Here is a 19,486-nt window from a genome sequence, read left to right as displayed (position 1 = left end):
CCATTTTACAGATGAGGTAACTGAGGCACAGAGAAGTTAAGTGACTTGCCCACAGTCACAAACAAGTGGCAGATCCGGGATTCGAACCCATGACCTCTGGTCCCAAGCCCGTGGTCTTTCCACTGAGCCATGCTGCTTTGAGTTGGACACAATCCCTGTCCCACATGGGGTTCACAGTCTTAATTCCCAATTAAGACACAGAGAGGTGAAGTGACTTTCCCAGGGTCACACAGCAGACAAGTGGTGAGGCGAGATTAGAGCTCATATCCTCTGACTCCCATGTTTAGGATCTTTCCACTAGGCCACATTGCTTCCGTCTATAAGAGGAGATCACAAGGGAGGGCAGAGAGGCCTAGGGGCGCACTGAAAAACCAGAAAACAACTTGCCATTTAAAGATCGAGACAAGCCCTTCTGCCAACTTCCCAAATAATAATTATGGAATTTGCTTTTTGAGGTTTTTAATGGTATTTAAGTGATTACTCTGTGCCAAGCACTGTACTAGGCGCTGGGATAGATACGAGCTAATCAGGTTGGACACCGCCTCTGTCCCACATGGGGCTCACAGTCTTAATCCTCATTTTACAGATGAGGGAAGTGAGGCCCAGAGAAGTGAAGTGACTAGTCCATGGTCACATAATAGACAAACCAAGATTAGAACCTAGGTCTTTCTGATTCCCAGTCCTGTGTTCTACCAGGTAGGTCACACTGCCTCCTTAGTGTTAAGCACTTACCATGTGACAAGCACTGTTCTAAGTGCTGAGGTAGATACAAAATTATCAGGTTAGACATGGCCTCTGTCCCACTGAGGGCTCATAGTCTTGACAGGATGGAGTAGAGTTTAATCCCTATTTTACAGGTCAGGAAACTGTGGCACAGAGAAGTTAAGTGATGGCCTAAGGTCACACAGCAGATAAGTGATGGAGGGGGGATTAGAACCCCGGTCCTCTGCCTCCCAGTCCCGTGCCCTTTCCTTTAGGTAACACTGCTTCTCTAAAGGAATAAGAATGGGGTAAAAGGAAAAGCTGTGCTCCCCTCTGCAACTTCCAGGATACTTCATGATAGAGGATTTTGCTCACAGCCTGATTTCTTTTTGACTGATGCTAATTTCTTTTGGACTTTGGAATCACCGGGCAATGTTTATTCGTGTGGCAGCACAGCCACAGTAAAATGAAAGGCTTCCAATGAAACAAACCTTACATTCTCAGCAATTCATTGCTCTATCTCTATGGTTACTGGTACTAAGACAACAGCAAATTGGCCACTGAAACGAAAAGAAAGTCTTCATGGGAAGACTTGTTTATAGTGTACAGTAGTTGGAAGTTATTCTTTTGGGCTCTCAGGTGTAAGGTGATTTCAAAACTGCTTACCTTCTTACCTGTCAAGTCAGAGCGGCGATTTAGGAGGTGACAAAACATCACGGATTCCACCAATCATTCTGAGCTGCTTAACCCAGCTTCAACTCTGTCATCTCGGTTCATCTCAGAAATGGGATCCCAACAAAGTCGTCCCACTTCAACTGAGCATTAAGTAGTTGTCTATTATCATTCCCTTTCTACACATCATGTCTGACAAACATGCAGTATGATGAGCAATGCTTCAGGCCAGGTGGTATGACTGAATGTCATTCCTGGTAATCGATCATGTTTACTGAGTAGTTACTGTGAACAGTGCACTGTACTAATAAGCTGTTGGGAGAGTACAATATAACGGACTTGTTGTACATGTTCTCTGGCCAAAATGAGCTTGCAGTCTATAGGGGGAAACAGACATTAACATAAATAAATTATGGATAGGTATATAAATTCTGTGGGACAGAGGGAGGAGTGGGTAAAGGGTGCAAATCCAAGTGCAAAGGTGACACAGGAGGGAGTGGGAGAAGAGGAAATGAGGGGTTAATCAGGGAATTGTCCATAATATTGTCCATGTCCTGCCTTTTTCATGTAGGTAGCATTAGTAAAACTGCCCCAGATGTCAAATACAGAGCCTATGGCAGGTCCAGTTCTTCCAACCAGAAAGATCAGGGCAGCTTTTTTCAATGGTATTTGTTAAGTGCTTACTATGTGTTAAGCAGTGTTCTATGTGCTGGGGTAAGTACAAGTTAACTAGGTCGGACACAGTCCGTCGCATGTGAAGCTCACAGTACAAGTAGGAGAGAGAACAGGTATTTGATCTTTATTTTACATAGAGAAAACTGAGGCACAAAGAAGTTAAGTGACTTGTCCAGAGGCACACAGGAACCAATTAGCAGAGTCAGGATTAGAATTTGAGGCCTCTGACTCCTAGGCCCAGGCTCTTTTCACTAGGCCATGCTGCTTCCTATATTGTTTCATTTGCCCTGCATAACTCCTTTCCAGTCTGAAACTGGATGTCGCATGCCATCCAAGGGTCTGGTTTCATTGGCAGTAACCAACTCTGTGTCTGTCACTGCTGTTGATTCTTGGTTGTGGATAGCATCTTCCAAATATGGACTATTCCATGGCCCCACTGTCCTTTAGACTAATTGTACAGGCTGCTGGTTCAGAGAAATATGGATCATCATCGGCAAATCTTTTTGTGTGTGATTTTGATGTGCTCTCAGAAGTGAATAGGAGCTCCTGGGTGAGTGATTCAAGGATCTTTGGATGATGCTCTCAGCTTGTTAATTAGCTAGTTTGGGCATTCATTAAGTGCAATGTGCCAAACCATTGTGCAAAGCACTGGAGTAGATACAAGATAAACAAATCAGACATGATCCCTGTCCCACAAGGACTCGCAATCTAGTTGGTGGGAGTCAGACACATAGAAAGGAGAAATAAATTGTGCGCAACCAATTACAGTGAGAACATTTAAAAAAATGAAAGTATCAAAGATGAAGTACAAAGATAAGGAAGATGAAGAGGCTTGTGGGAGAAAGGAGGGGGCCTGGTGTTTCTCTCAGCTTCAGGTCCCCCAAATTTGGTTCCATTCTACTGCTGCCTGTCAAGCGTTCTAGTTATTCCAAAGACTTCTGAAATCTCCTGTCTCCTTTGGGGAATAGGATCTGCTCTCCAGTAAGGTATCTGGTCTAAGGACTGCTCAGAGCAGAGACATCGCCGGGGAAACCCTCGTTGATTGAAAGCCTCCCAGAGGACTGAAATCAGGTTATAGTGCCAGATTTCTTGTTGGATCCATAATCAATCAATGGAATTTATTAAGCACTTACGTGGGAGAGTAAAATACAACAGAATTAGCTGACAAGTTCCCTGCCCATAATGAGTTTCCATTCATTCAATAGTATTTTTTGAGCGCTTTCCATAATAATATTAGTAAATAATAGTGGTATTTGTTAAGTGTGTCAAGCACTGTCTTAAGCACTGGGATAGATACAAGAAGGTCCCACATGGGGTTCGTAGTCTAGGCAGGAGAACAGGTTTTGAATCCCATTTTGCAGATGAGAGAAGTGAGACACAGAGAGGTGAAGTGACTTCCCCAGGTCACACAGCAGGCAAGTGGAGAAGCGGAATTCGAATCCAGGTTCTTTGACTCCCGGGCCTCTACTCTTTCCACTGGGGCATGCAGCACCTGGGGCTAATCCCTTTCTTATCCCCTGAGCCAGAGGCTTTTCCTTCCTCCTTCCTCACCTCCTCCCCCTGGTCCAGACTTACTTTTGCCTCTCCCAAGGGCTCACCTTCTCTGGGCTGTTGGAAGAGGCAGCGCCCGCGAGAGGGCACTGCTGCACTGCCCAGCCAGGAATTCCTGGCTCAAGAGACGAGTTCCATGATCCTTCCCTGTGGATCTCCTGGAAGAGGGGGGAAGTGGAAGGAGAGAAGAGGGGGAACACTCCGCCCACAGCCCCACACTGGGGCTGACAATTTCCACCTTCCCTCCCATGTTCCAGGGTGCAGTCTATACATTCCCCACATCTCAGCATCAACACACCTGAAACAGAAGATAGAATATTGCATCCCAAACCTTTCATGGATCCACTAGTTTGAAAAGCCAATTTCTTTCACTAATCTTTCCAGCCAAGCCAGCACAGAGCACAGCCTAGAAGGGAGCTGTAGTTTCCAGTATGATGAACTGTATGGAGCTGATGCCACTCAACATGAGCAAGACTGAGCTCCTCATCTTCCCTCCCAAACCCGGTCCTCTCCCAGACTTCTCTATCACCGTGGATGGCACGACCATCCTTCCCGTCCCGCAGGCCCGCAATCTCGGTGTCATCCTTGACTCGTCCCTCTCGTTCACCCCACACATCCTATCCGTTACCGAGACCTGCCGGTTTCACCTCTACAATATCGCCAAGATCCGCCCTTTCCTCTCCACCCAAACGGCTACCTTACTATTACGGGCTCTCGTTATATCCCGGCTAGACTACTGTGTCAGCCTTCTCTCTGACCTCCCTTCCTCCTCTCTCGCCCCGCTCCGGTCTATTCTTCACTCCGCTGCCCGGCTCATCTTCCTGCAGAAACGATCTGGGCATGTCACTCCCCTTCTTAAACAACTCCAGTGGTTGCCTATCGACCTCCGCTCCAAACAAAAACTCCTCACTCTAGGCTTCAAGGCTCTCCATCACCTTGCCCCTTCCTACCTCTCCTCCCTTCTCTCTTTCTACCGCCCACCCCGCACGCTCCGCTCCTCCGCCGCCCACCTCCTCACCGTCCCTCGGTCTCGCCTAGCCCGCCGTCGACCCCTGGGTCACGTCCTCCCGCGGTCCCGGAACGCCCTCCCTCCTCACCTCCGCCAAACCGATTCTCTTTCCCTCTTCAAAACCTTACTTAAAAATCACCTCCTCCAAGAGGCGTTCCCAGACTGAGCTCCTCTTCCCCCTCTACTCCCTCTGCCATCCCCCCTTTACCTCTCCGCAGCTAAAGCCTCATTTTCCCCTTTTCCCTCTGCTCCTCCACCTCTCCCTTCCCATCCCCACAGCACTGTACTCGTCCGCTCAACTGTATATATTTTCGTTACCCTATTTATTTTGTTAATGAATTGTACATCGCCTTGATTCTATTTAGTTGCCATTGTTTTTACGAGATGTTCTTCCCCTTGACGCTGTTTAGTGCCATTGTTCTTGTCTTAGTACAGTGGTCTGCACATAGTAAGCGCTCAATAAATACTATTGAATGAATGAATGAATCCAGGGGGATAGGACAACTGTCACCATCATCGTCAGTGGTGTTTTTTGAATGCTCACTGTGTGCAGAGCATTGTACTAAGTATTTTAGAGGGTACAATACAACAGACCAATCGGAAATGGTGGTATACTGTTGGGGGACCATGACAGCAGCCAGAACAGCCTGGTTGGAACAACAACAAAAACTATAATAATGGCATTTGTTAAGCATTTACTATGTGCCAAGCACTGTTTTAAGTTCTGAGGAAGATACAAGTTAATCATATTAGACACAGTCTCTGTCCCACTCTTAATCCTCAATTTACAGATGAGGTAACTGAGGCCCACAGAAGGTAAGTGTCTTGCCCAATGTCCCACAGCAGACACATGGCAGAGCCAGAATTAGAACTTAACTCCTTCTGACTCCCAAGCTCCCTCCCTATACACTAAGCCACACTGTTTCTCTTAAACTTGTTCCCGTCTTCTTTAATCCTCCTCCTCCTGGTCATCACTGTAACTTGTCTCAAGCTGTTGGTCACTTCATCAATCAATCAATGGTATTTATTGAGCACTTGTCTGCAGAGGACTTTACTAAGCACTTAGCACCAGTGACCTCACCCTGTTTTGAGCTTTGAGGGACTCATAGTTTGGGGTGGAGGCAGAGGAGGAGCTCACGTAAAAGGCTGAGAATGAGCAGCCAGAGAGATTGGAGGAGAACCAGGAGAGGACAGTGTCAGAGAAGCTAAGGTTGGATAATGTTTCCAGGATAAGGACCTGGTCAACAGTGTCAAAGGCAGCTGAGAGTTGCCCTGTTTCTGTAGGGAACAGATTTGCAGGGAGGGAGTATTTGGGAGGGAAGGCCAGAGTCAATGGTATTTATTGAGCACTTTCTATGTGTGGAGCAATGTACTAAGCACTTGGGAGAGTAGAATATGATGGAGTTTGTAGTGATGTTTCCTGCCCACAGTGAGTTTATAGAGGTTAATCAGGGAAGACACTGGGGTAGTAGCTACAGTACATCATTTCAGATATCGTCCCTGTCCCACATGGGGATCCCAGCCTTAGGAAGCTCTACTCTGTTTTCCCCCAGGGCTAGGGGCTCACTCCAGATCAACGGCCCCAGGTTTTAACACTGGGGGATAAGTGGGACAACAAGAAAGGAAAAGCATCGAGTCTCATTCTGTCTGAGGACAAGTTGGAGAGAATTGATCTGAGAGAGGTTCTTTTAAGTAGGATGTTTGTGCGAGCTATGCTGCTCAGTGCTGTGGATCGATTGGATTCCTTTCTAAAAGTGCATTAGCTGGAAGGAGCAGGAGAATATTACTTGGCTGCATTCAGTTGGTCTGTATTCAAAAGCATTTTAGGTGTGCAGCAACTTGACCAACGTCCTTCACTGAGTAGCCAGGAAGTTTAAGTTTTTCTGAGAACCGAAATGTAATCTCTATGTAGGAGCCATTCAGCTAGAAAACAAAAGGGGTTGGGGTTGTTTTTTTAGTGTCATCTCTTCCATCTCTTTTGTGTGTGTTTGTGGGGAGGGAGGGGAGGGAAACAGAAACCAGACAGGCTTCTGAGGAAACATGGCAAAGTTAACCAAGTGCTCAAGCTTCCCAGAATTTGATTCTTTATTATAGTATTTGTTGAGTGCTTACTATGTGCCAGGTACTGTGCTAAATGCTGGGGTAGATACAAGCCAATCAGGTTGGACACAGACCCTGTCCAATGTAGGGCGCTCAGTCTCAATCCCCATTTTACAGATGAGGTAACTGAGGCACGGAGAAGTAAAGTGACTTGCCCAAGGTCACACAGCAGACAGGTGGTGGAGTGGAATTAGAATAAAGCATGGTGTAGTGGATAGAGCACGGTCCTGGAAGTCAGAAAGTCATTGGTTCTAACTTAATTACCCAAGACCCTTAACAAGATAAAGCAATGAGACAAACTACAAAGTCACGATCACTTCATTGGGGAGTTGAGAAGATTTAAAAAAAAACACGAAAAAGAGCATCATTACCTGTCCAGCAAAAGCTCTTTAGAAGAGTGCAGGGTGGAAGGAACTGTCAATCACACTTAGGTCTTCCCAGCCACACGTGCCCACTTGCGTGCATCTTACCATCAGTAGCCTCATTTTGGAACCTAGAAGTCAGCTCTGTGCATGTCAGAAATTAGTTATTAGCCCACACGTTAGGACACTGAAGTGGGGAAGAATGGATAGTAGATTCAGAAACGATTCAGAGTGAGACAGAACCCAAGGCCTGGATTCCATTTTGTTTGGCCAAGACGCCCTTTGCTCAAAGCGGGCACTGCACTACACCACTACCTCATGTTAGCAGATGTTGTTGATGTCCTCGACTGCAGCTGCTGACCCTGAGGGGATGCGGACCCTGAAGGGGCCAGATAAGGAAGTAGTAGTCGCTCACACCCCTGACCTAAAGAGGAGAAAAAGTCAGGGCCCAGTAGCTACCCCTTGAGTGGAAAATTACTTCAGCCAGATACCAGTATGTAAATCGGCACCCCAGAATGTAGCACACCTGCTCTGCAAAGGCACCGCTAGGAAAAAGGGACACCTGTGCAGTCATTGTTTGTATTTCCGTAGACCTCCTTAGACCAGGAGCTCCATGCTGCCTGCTGCCACCGGACAGGGCTTTTCCTAGCCCTAATGTGTCCAATCTGTCTACTGCTGCTGACTGGGATTTGTTTGTCTACTGGTGGGCTTTAGCCCAAGACAAGATTTTAAGTGGAGATGAACTAACTAGGTGAGCCCGGTCTAATGGCCATGTTGAAATGAATTCCCCTTCGACAGGCAAACTGGGAATGTGATTCCAGTTCTAGTGTTTTATCCGTAATGCATTATATATGGCTCGTAGTCATGGGTGGCAGCCTCACAGCAGTCCCGATAGGCTTGTGCTGCTGTTGTGCTTCGTGTAAAGGCCAAGGGGTGGAATATATATAGGCATCACCCAAGAACATTGTATGTAAGGAGGAAAGTATTAGATTAACCAGAGGAATGTGTTTGATTTGTGGCCTTTCACAAAGGTACTAAGCAGTCCTGCAGACAGTTGAATAGACCCATTGATTTGGCTATACTATTTGGCCGTGCAGCTTACCTGTGCACCCGGGCCTCTGAGGCTTATCAGCCTGTTTCCTCCCTGTGCTTCTTATCAATTGGCATCAAGGAATGGGACAGGTGAGTCCATCAAGAGTCTTTATTGAGCACTTATTCTGTGCAGAGCACTGTACTAAGTGCTTGGAAGAGTCCAATATAACAGACACTTTCCCTTCCCTCAACAAACTTACAGTCTACGGCTGCCTGCCATACCCCCAGATGGGAAGACCTGGTGGTTTTTACCTTTCAGTGTCAATCATCCAAGGGGCTGACTCTCTCACTCATGGTATCGACACGGCTAGGAGGAGAAGAGAATTGCTAGTTTCTACTGCATACAGGCCTGGACCAGGTGGGTTTTTAATTTTTTTTTTTTTTAGGCCCAGCAGCCATCAGTCAACCTTCTGCTTCCTTGGGCATGGGTTAATCAGGCTCCTTAATACCCAATGGGGAAGCAGGACTCCGGTGAGCTACAAGCAGTCACTGACCTGGGTAAAAATGCAAAGCAATTAAAGGAAGCTTAGCCTAGGAGATAGAGCATAGGCCTGGGAGTCAGAAGGATCTAGGTTCTAATGCTGGTTCCACTATTTGCTGTGTGATCTTGGATGTCACTTCACTTTTTGTGCCTCAGTTCCTTCATCTGCAAAGTAGGGATTAAGACTGTGAGACCTTCATGGGACTGGGATTTTGCCCAACCTGATTAACTTGTATCTACCCAGCACTTAGAACAGGGCTTGACACATTCATTCAATCATATTTATTGAGCGCTTACTGTGTGCAGAGCACTGTACTAAACACTTGGATTGTACAATTCGACAACAGAGACAGTAGTAAGTGCTTAACAAATGCCATCATTATTATTATCCCCGGAAAGGAGTTTATGTTCTCGAGTACCCTACCAGGCTGGTGTCATTTATTCTTTCATTTTGCTTCATTTTCAAAACTTCCTTACTAATGATGAGGGACCGAAGAAATCTTCAAAGAGGTTTCTGGGGCCTTGAAGTCTCTCCTGGTTCCTTACTTTATGTAATGGTTGATGAAGCTCAAGGCAAAACAAATTGATTTTGTTGCACATTAGTAAATGGCTGAAATCTGTCTATGGAAAAGCTGGTTGCTTTCCTATCATTTGGTGTCTGTGACTCTCAATCCCCTAGCAGCTTTCTGATGGTCAGTGTGGACTAAGGCAGAGACTGCAAAACAAACACACATACTCTCTCTCTTCCCCCCCCCCCCCCTCTGCCTCTCCATCTCCCTCGCCATCTCCCTCTCCACCTCCTTCTCTGTCTCCCTCACCATCTCCCTCTCCCTCTATCTGTCCCTCTGTGTCTAATGTTTCTCTTCTCCTTAGACTATAAGCTCATGTTGGGCAGGGAATGTATCTGTTATATTGTACTCTCCCAAGTACTTAGTATAGTGCTCTGCACACAGTAAGTACTCAAATATGATTTACTGACTGCTAGTTAACCTGGGGCAAGTCACTTAAATTCTCTGTGCCTCAGTTCTCTCACCTGCAAAATGGGGATTCGATAGCTGTTCTCCCTTTGGTTTAGACTGTAAGCTACATGTGGGACCTGATTATCTTATTACTGCAGGGTTTAGTACAGTGCTTGACACATAGTAAGTGCTTAACAAATACCACAGTCATTATAATTATTAATGGATTTGTAAACCCAGACTCCAGCATTGTCCTAGTGTTGAACAAAATGACAAAGAGCCATGGTTTTGAAAATTACAAAAATGATTTTCCCCTATTCTTTTATTGACTTTGAACTTAAGTAGATTAGTGGCCCCAAAAAGATGAAAAATATGTTAAGAACAAACAGCTCACAGCATCCCACGGCATTATCTAAAATGTCAAATCAAAGGTCAGCTCTGAAATTTAATTTCTGGACTGCTCTTATAGACAGTGCCAGTCCCCTCCTCTCCATCTACCCCACTCTCAAGAAGCCCCCATAGAAAGACTGAATCTCTTTCCAGCCATGCACTTCTTTCTCCACAAGGCAATTTCACCTATTTGCAGGCTGTTGCTTCGTACCTCGTAACAAGAATCATTTTGGCTTGGGTTGCTTAGGTCTTTCTGGACGGGGAAAAGGACAATCCCTTCATGACAAAGAGAAAGTCCAAACTGAGGTTTCTCCTGATGCTGATCACTCTTCTCTTGGACCTGGTCCTCATTCCTGTCTCTACCTGATTGTTCTCTTACCAAAACTGAATCAAATAGACTGGGGCCGAGGGGTGGGGTCTTCTTTATATCCTTTCTTTCGATCTGGTGCCATGTAACAGAATTTCCCATATTCATTCATCCATTTGATTGCATTTATTGAGTGCATAGTGTGAGCAGAACACACACTAATAACTGTACTGGTAGTGTAATATGGATAGAGCACTGTGCTGAGCACCTGCTGTGTGCAGAGTATTGGACTGGGCATCTACAGTAGTGAGCACCTGTTGTGAATAGAGGACTGAACTGGGTTTCTACTGTGTATAGAGCACTATACCTGAGCACCTACTTTGAATTGAGGACTGTACTGAGCATCTACTTTTTTATAATGTTTGTTAAGCACTTACTATGTACCAGGCACTGAACTAAGTGCTGGGGTATATGGAAGAAAAACTTCACGAACTCTGTGTTGTGTTTAAAAAGGGTAAGTCAAAAACAAGTTTATTACCACCAGTGCTTCTTCCAGCCAGTGCGGTTTTGAGTAAACCAGAGCTTCTTTTATATGGTAAGCATCTAACTTAATCAAAGTATTATTCAGGATAGTCAGGATGGGCAGCAACACCCCTTTGGTGGGGTTTTCTACCTTGTTCTAAAGGTGAATTAACCCACTCGATCCCACTAAAGGAGTAGTTTTATCTCGTTTTCAGCGGCTCCTGGAGAACAAAGTGAAGATGTCATGAACTGGATTGCCTTGGTAACTAGAGGCAAGCCTACAGCTGAAAGAGAGAAGGGAAAGGGCAAATGCAGGACCTTGACCATTATGCTTCCACACGCTCGCCACATAGTAAGTGCTTAACAAATGCTATCATTATTATAGATAATCAGGATGGACACAGTTCACGTCCCACAAGAGCTCACAGCTTTAATCCCTATTAAGGCCCAGAGAAATTAAATGACTTGCCTAAATTCACACAGAGAAGAGGCTGAGATGGGATTAGAACCCAGGTCCTCTGACTCCTCTGAGCCTCAGTTTCCTACTGTGTACAGACCACTATATTGAGCACCTAGTTTGAATTGAGAACTGTCCTGAGTGTGTGTAGACCAATAATCTGAGGACCTATTGTGTGTAGAGGGCTCTGTCACTTGCCTGCTGTGTGACCTTGGGCAAATCACTTAGTTTCTCTGTGCCTTAGTTTCCTCTTCTGTAAAATGGGGCTTAAATATCTATTCTCCCTCCTATTTAGACTGTGAGCCTTTTGTGGTATCTGATTATTTTGTATCTACCCTAGCGCTGTAAGTGCTTATTATAGCACTTGTCAGCTGTGAGGCCTTGGGCAAGTCACTTAACTTCTCTGTGCCTCAGTTACTTCATCTGTAAAATGGGGATGAAGACTGTGAGCCCTACGTGGGACATCCTGATTACCTTGTATCTACCCCAGCGCTTAGAACAGTGCTTGGCACCTAGTAAGTGCTTAACAAATGCCAACATTATTATAAGCCAAGCACTGTACTAATACTATTATTATTCTTCTACAAAGGTCTGGAATATTTCTTTGTTTACTTCTAGAGTGTCTGCAGTTTATTTTTCCTTACAGATCACAGACTAGGTTTTTTAATGGTTTTTATTAAGCGCTTATTTGTCAAGCACCATTATAAGCACCGAGGTAGGTAAAAGATAATCGAGTCAGATATAGTCCTTGTCCCACAGGGGGCTCACAGTCTAAGTCGAGATAATAATTATGGTATTTGCTAAGCGCTTACTATGTGAGATACTGTGCCTGACCTGATTATCTTTTATCTACCTCACTAGAACAGCTCTTGAATTCCCCATTGGACAGTTGAGGAAGTTGAGGCACAGCAAAATTAAGTGATTTGCCCAATTTCACAAAGCAGAGAAGTAAGTGAGGGAGTGAGGGTTAGAACCCAGGCCCCTGTCCTTTCCAACAGACTGTGCTGCTTCTCTCTCAGTTCCACTCTGCCCTTTTCTGGGATCATGCTTGTAGGTCCAGCCTTATGTGACACATCCAACTGTGAAATTCTGAGGGAATGAGAATAAGTCCACTTTTCCCTATCAGCTGTTCTTTAATCTTAGTCTAACACCTTTAACATTGCTGCATGCAAACAAGCTATTTAAAAAAAACCCAAACGAAAATGAAATTTGATGTTTCAGTTTCTCAGTCCCTTCTCCCTTTGAAAGAAAAACTGGAAATCCATTTTCCTCATTTGTGATAATGTACAATGATTACAATTGCTTTCTGAGATAGTATTATTTATTGGCTATATTTCAATTCCACTGCAGTTCCTATAAAGGCAGCATTATCGCCTAGGAAGCCCATTGCAGATAATATATTCACTGTTAGATTCGGGACTTATCATAGTGTTCTTGCTTTGATATGTCTTCAGATGCAAAGGAAACCCTGATCCAGACAGCAAGGTTTTATAAAAGCAGAAAGAGTCTTTCTATAATTAAGTAGAATTTCCACCATCGGAAGCCTCTAGGACAAGAAAGTAAAATATTATAGCTCATATTACCCACCATACCTTAAAGGGCTTGGAAAGGCCCTATTTTTCTTCTTTTCAAGTACCTGGCATAAAACCTTGCCAGGTTCTATAAATGCAAAGGCAAAGAGATAAAAAAAGAAGACACCCAGTGGAGAATTGTAGCAAGGACAGCAATGCCATCAGGGAGTGATTTTCCACACAAACAATAAATAATAAATAGCCATAATATTTCTTAATATGTGCCAAGCACTGGAGAGGATACAATTCAATCAGATCAGACATAATCCCTGTACCACACAGGGCTCACAGTCTGAGGGGAAGGAGAACTGGTACAGAATCCCTATTTAACAGTTGAGGAAACTGAGGCCCAGAGAAGCTAAGTGACTTGTCCATGGTACCGCAACAGAGAAGTGGCAGAGCTGCGATTCGACCCCAGGTCCTCTGACTCCCAGGCCTGTACTCTTTCCACTAGGTCATGCCACTTTAGGCAGAGAACAAGGAGGGGAATCTCAGGGAGAAGTTTTCTCCCTTCTGGCTCCCAAAATGCCTTTCTGTTCCCTCAAGAGCTCTTGTTGAGAGAGGAAGGCTTGCGTGACAAAGTTTTTTAAAAAATATCCTTAACAAAAAGATTCAGATAGAAACAAATGAAAAATTTACAGTTGTTGCCAAACACTTCCAAAATTAACTTTGAAATTTTATAATTTTTTATGGTATTTGTAAAAGCCTTCCTATGTGCCAGGCACTGTACTAAGCACTGGGGCAGGCGCTAGCTAATCAGGATGGACACAGTCCATGCACCACATGGGCTCACAGTCTTAATCCCCATTTAACATATCAGGTAACTGTCACACAGAGAAGTTAAGTGACTTGCCTAAGGTCACATAGCAGACAAGTGACAGAGAGTTAGGATTAGAACCCAGGTCCTTCTGGCTTCCTGGCCCAACCTCTATCTGCTAGAGAGCACTGCTTCTCCATGCTACCAAAAATTATTGTTTTTAAAGTATAGAAATCATAGCCAATATTCAGCAATAGATGAAATGTTCCTCAACAATTTATCTGCCTTGCTTAAACATATACTTGCTTTCTTTCAAGCCAAACAAATCACTGCATATTCCTTTAAAAACTGCAAGATTTCCCAATATAAAGCAATTGCAATTGAAGTTTCTTTCTTGATTTCTTGATGTGCTAATTTTCACTACTTGTAGAGCTGTTGACACCTGTTTTTTTCATGAGGAAAGTGGAAATCAGTCAGTGTTCATAAGTAAAAATTCTAAAAGATTACTTATATGGACCATATGTACGGGTAACTAATGACACTCACATGAGACATTTCTTTGTCATGCAATATTTTAAGATTTTCGAGGCTGCTGAAGAAACATGTTCAAGAAAAAGAGCTTCTGTGAAATCCAGAGCTACTGTCTGTGACAGAATGGAGGACTTTGCTGTCTGGTATGTCTGAAACTTAGAATCATGGGTTTGGAATTCAGCTAGTCCAGGCCCCTCTCTCCTGACAGAAAAGCAACTAAACAATCCAGAACATGGGGATGGAGTCTGCACAACCTCTCTTGGTCATTTGTTCCAACACCCTGACAGATTATTATTATTATAACAAAATATTTCTTGATTTTTACCAGAACCTTTCTGGCTCTCTAATCTTTGTGCTCTTAACTAATTTCTATTTCTCACAGGACTGGGGTAAAATTTGCTGAGACCTTCGTGGTCCAGAGACCCTTGAATAATAATATAAATGTGGTATTTGTCAAGCATTTACTACGTGCTATGTGCTGTACTAAGTACTGAAGTAGCTATAAGATAATGAGGTCAGACACTGTACTAAACACTGAAGTAGATAGGTATATGCACATGCTCTTTCTAATAGCCCATGGAGCTTCTCTAACCCCTTTAACATCAGGACCCCTGGAGCCCATTATTTAGTCAAATTCTGGCTTCACTGTTTAGCTACTTAGTTTAAGATTATTTTGGAGTGTTGAATGTGACCCTCATTTTGGTTCGTCATTTCACTCTTCTTGTTCTTTGTATCTGTCTTCCCCACTGTGTAGAACAGGGATTGGGTCTCATCTGATTATCTTGTATCTGCTCCAGTGCTTACTATGTAGTGAGTGCTTAATAAATATTATAAATAGCCATCCACCTAATTTTCAGAAACTTCTCCTGCTCTCCAGCATGCCCCAAAACAATTGTTAGCAGACCTGCTTAAACAATGTCCAGTTCCTAGGCCCCGATGATTGAAGTACATCATTTATTTGTTGTTTCTCCCCAACCATTTGTTTTCTTTTCTGGGCTCCTTTAGAAAATAGTCAGATACATGGTCAACTGCCTTTCCTTAGTGATTTGTCTCAGCCCTTCTTTTGAGTTGGTGGGGTAAGGGGAAAAGAGGGAGGGGTGTGTGATGTTTTCACTAATCCTCCCTTGTGCCCCATGCAACTGAAGAATTATTTTGTTACCTTTTATTTCTCATGTGAATTGCCTTTTCTCACCTGGACTGAATTTTCTAATCAGACTCCTACACAGTGGGGCAGCATAGGATTGTGCCCGAGGTTCCAAGCTGATGCTTCTGTCAGTGAGAATTATTTTTAGTGTGCCCAACAGAACACCTTAAACTTGGGTAATTTAATAATGCCCAAAAGACTGTAGGTAGCAAAATGTATATGTATATATTTCAGGAGCCAGAGCCTCTAGCTAGAGTTAGTTTCTTTTTAATTAAAGAGTTAGATGACTTTTCCTGGCTCTTATATTTAGAGAGAAAAACAAGTCCTTTGGGTTTCAAGATGTCTGCACTGATGAGACTTTTGTCAGACTATATGGGTATGGCTGAGAAGATCAATGCAGGGATGACAATTCTTTCCCTACCATGTACATGTAAGATTGCCTCATGCCGTATGCCCTGGTTTTTTTTACAGTACTTAAATGCTTACTGTGTGCCAGGCAATGTACTGAGTGCTGGGAGTAGATACAAGATAATCAGGTTGGGCACAGTCCCTGTCCCAGAGAGGGCTCAAAGTCTTAATCCCCATTTTGCAGATGAGTAAACTGAGGCACAGAGAAGTTAAATGGCTTGCCCAAGGTCATAGAGCAGAGAAGTGGCAGAGTTGTGATTAGAACCTGCTTCTATGACTCCCAAGCCCGGTGTCTCTCCATTAAGCAATGCTGCTTCCCATTGGATTTTTTTTTCCTATAATGCTTGATGCCATGTTGCCATGTTTGTTTCTCTTTCTCAGACCCTCTGATCCAAGTGAGTAACCCCCTTCCTGATTGCTGTAGAATAGGCTGACCTGATGGGAACTGCTGGCCCATAATTGCCCACTTCTAAGCCACCAACTTGAAGTTTGCTTCTTTTGTCTTTAAAGAGCTTCTTCTGGGGATTCCCTCTTTCATCACTTTACCACAGAGCGGCTGTTTGGGAATCCTGCTGCTGTCCATTCTCCTTTCATATCCCATCCCAGTGAAGATGTGATGAGATGAGCATTGCTACCAACCTAGTAGTCTGGCTGCTTCACTGGTACCTGAAATTATTGGAGGTAAGTGTCATTGGTGAAACTATTGCCCTAAACTGTAAACTCGTTGCGGTCAGGGAGCTTGCTGTTAATTCTGTTGTAGTATACTCTTCCAAGTGCTTAATGCAGTGCTCTGCACATAATAAATGTTAATACTATTGATATTCTACAGTTTGAATGTGGCATATGTAGTAAATCCAAAACACAGCACTAAAGAAAGTCGGAGGTTCATAACTACCCTGAGCCCCTTCAATTTGATCTGAATTTTGATGCTGTGTTTGCCTTGAACTCTTTGAGCTTCATGCAGGCCACATGAGACTTCTCGATTTAGTTTTTCCACCTCCTGATCTATCCTCGCATCAGTGGACAGTGTGATCTCTAAGCAAGAGTTAGGGTCTCCAGGTGTGGTCTGGAACATAATCCATATCTTCTCTAGATGATCTGTCCATGGTGCTCTTTGGATTCTGAGAAGCTGTTCATAACTCTGTCTTTGTTTCTATGTAGGTGTGGGTGGGTGAAGCACAGTATTAGGAATAGGACTTCCGCTATGAGCGAGTTACAGACTCGATGATGGTCTCAGCTCAGTGAGAGATGAATTGATTCCCAGAGAGGAAGAATTGTATTCTGATGGCAGCTTTCAGAGTCAATGCTGCATCATCCCCAAGCTAGGCTGCGTAGGTTAAATTGAACCCGGCTTGATCCAGTACGACTCTACTTAAGGCCATGAGTAATGAGGAAAGCCGCAGCCGGGCCCTCCAATTCTGACGAGGGCTGACACAACATGGTGGACCGATTTCTTTATAAACTTGTTAGAATGGCCAACTCTTTATAGCCATCCCCTGAGGTGAGTGTCGCCGGGGACCTTTTTTTTCCTCCACAGGGTCGCTGAAGATATTTTAATAGACCTTCCATCCAGGTGAATTGCTTTGTTACTTCTCTTTTTTTTTTTTTAACTTGCCTCACCTCCTCCTCCTCTCCATCCTGGCTCCATTCTCCCAGCATCCCTGCCCCCAACTAGTTCAAGTGCCAGTGGCCGCACTTGCAGAGCAAATCTTGCTTACACAGTAAATAGAGATTTGGCTTAGCACAAGTCAAGTAGGAGGGTGGGTTTTGGGGGAGAGGCTGCATAGGAAAGAGGAAGATCATTCAAAGCTTCTGTGCTCTTGTTTGTAATGGGGTGATGGAGGAAGGAAGCCAGTGCTAAGGGGAGGAATAGGCAGAGTGAGGGAATAGGATATGGACTGAAGGTTTCAGACAGTTTGGTGAGGGGTAAAAGTAGGGGAATGTAATGGACAGAAGCTAGGTGAGATGGCAGAGACAAATGTGTGGGGGGAATCTGGCTAGGGAGGTTTTTTGTGTTCTTTTTTAATGGCATTTGTTAAGCGCTTACTACATGTCCAGTGCTGTTCTAAGCACTGAGGTAGACACAAGTTGGACACAGTCTCCATCCTACACGGGGCTCACCTTCTAGGAAAGGGAGAACAGGTAGTTCACCCCCATTTTACAGCTGAGGAAACTTAGGCACTGAAAAGTAAAGTAACTTTCCCAGGGTCACACAGCAGGCAATGAGAAGCAACGTGACCTAGTGGACAGAGCATGGGCCTGGAAGCCAGAAGGAGCTAAGTTCTAATCCTGGCTCTACTACTTGTCTGTTATGTGACTTTGGGCAAGTTTCTTCACTTCTCTGTGCCTCAGTTACCTCCTCTGTAAAATGGGGATTGACTGTGAGCCCCATTTGGGATGTGGACTGTGTCCAATTTGATTACCTTGTATCTACCCCAGCACTTAGAACAGTGTCTGGCACATAGTAGAACCTCAACAACTACCATAAAAGGGAGGGAGTAGAGCCAAGATTAGAACCCAGGTCCTCTGATTCCCAGGTCCATCTTCTTCCCACTGAGCCATGCTGCTCCCCAGAGTCTTTTCCTCTGACCCCTGCAATTTTCTTAGCTGTAAATAAAGACAGCATAAAATAGTCCATTTCCTACGCTAGTGACAAGCTCTATTTCCTGGCTGTCTCCTCCTCCCCCTCTTCACAGGGGCCAGGTAAAAAAGGGAGTCAATTGGCAGATGTGACCTTAACAATTGACTTTAAGAGATGATCCCTTGGTTGGAGGGAGACTGCAGCAAAAAGAAAGCACCAGAGAGTGGGGCACTTTCCTCTCCCCTTCCCAACTGACTAGGTTTTCCGACCACCAGTGGGACATGCTTTTTAGCAGAATTTTCCAGATGGTGGAGACAGGCTGTGCTGAACCATCCGCACTCTCTTGCCTGGTCCCCCAAGACCAGCGACTGTCAGAGTAAAGATGCAGTCTGGACACTGGGAAGCAGAAGTGCTCCAGGTGTTTCCCCAGAAGCAGCAGATGACACCAAGCCGTCGTCTTTGTACTGTTAAGTGTGGTGCTCATTTTTCATTTCCTCTGCAGGAAGTGTTTGGCCCCTTGAGATTTCTGTGGGGCAGGGATAGTTCTGTATCTAGAAAGGGAGTGTCACAGAACAATTTGCTCACTGTGGGAAGGAAATGCATCTGCATATTGTAATATTGTACTTTCTTAAGCACTTAGTACAGTGTTCTGCACACAGTAAGTGCTCAATAATTTCAATTGAATGAGTGAAAAGTAACACGTGTGAGTCTGAGGACACTGAGAAAATGTTAGCAAAAAGGAGATAAGTGGGAGTGTGGGGACACCATTAGTTCCACTCAGAGTGCAACCATAGCCTTCCCCCTTGTTGATATGTCCCGTGGCATAGCATCGTGCAATTATAATAATTATGCTATTTGTTCAGCACTTAACCCAGAATTCAAAAGTGCCTGGTTTAGAACCCAGGACTTCCCGGACTTGGGCTCTTTGCACTGCTTCTCTACCCAGAGTTGGCATGTCAACTGGGGGAATTATTCCAATTTGAAGACCATTCAGTTCTTTCCCTATCAATTCATCAGTCTCCCAAGAGCAGTCCCCTGCCTTCCCTCCATCCATTTTCCCTTCTTCCCTCTCTCCTCTTTCTTTTTTTAAATGGTATTTAATAATTGTGGGTATTTTGTTAAGCACTTACTATGTGCCAAGCACCATACAAAGCACTATGGTGGATACAAGCAAATAGGGTTGGACAGAGTCTCTGCCCCTCATGGGGCTCACAG

Source organism: Ornithorhynchus anatinus, chromosome 14 (genome assembly GCF_004115215.2).
Source record: "Ornithorhynchus anatinus isolate Pmale09 chromosome 14, mOrnAna1.pri.v4, whole genome shotgun sequence".
NCBI classification, from domain to species: domain Eukaryota; kingdom Metazoa; phylum Chordata; class Mammalia; order Monotremata; family Ornithorhynchidae; genus Ornithorhynchus; species Ornithorhynchus anatinus.
Note: the sequence above shows the minus strand (reverse complement) of the source record.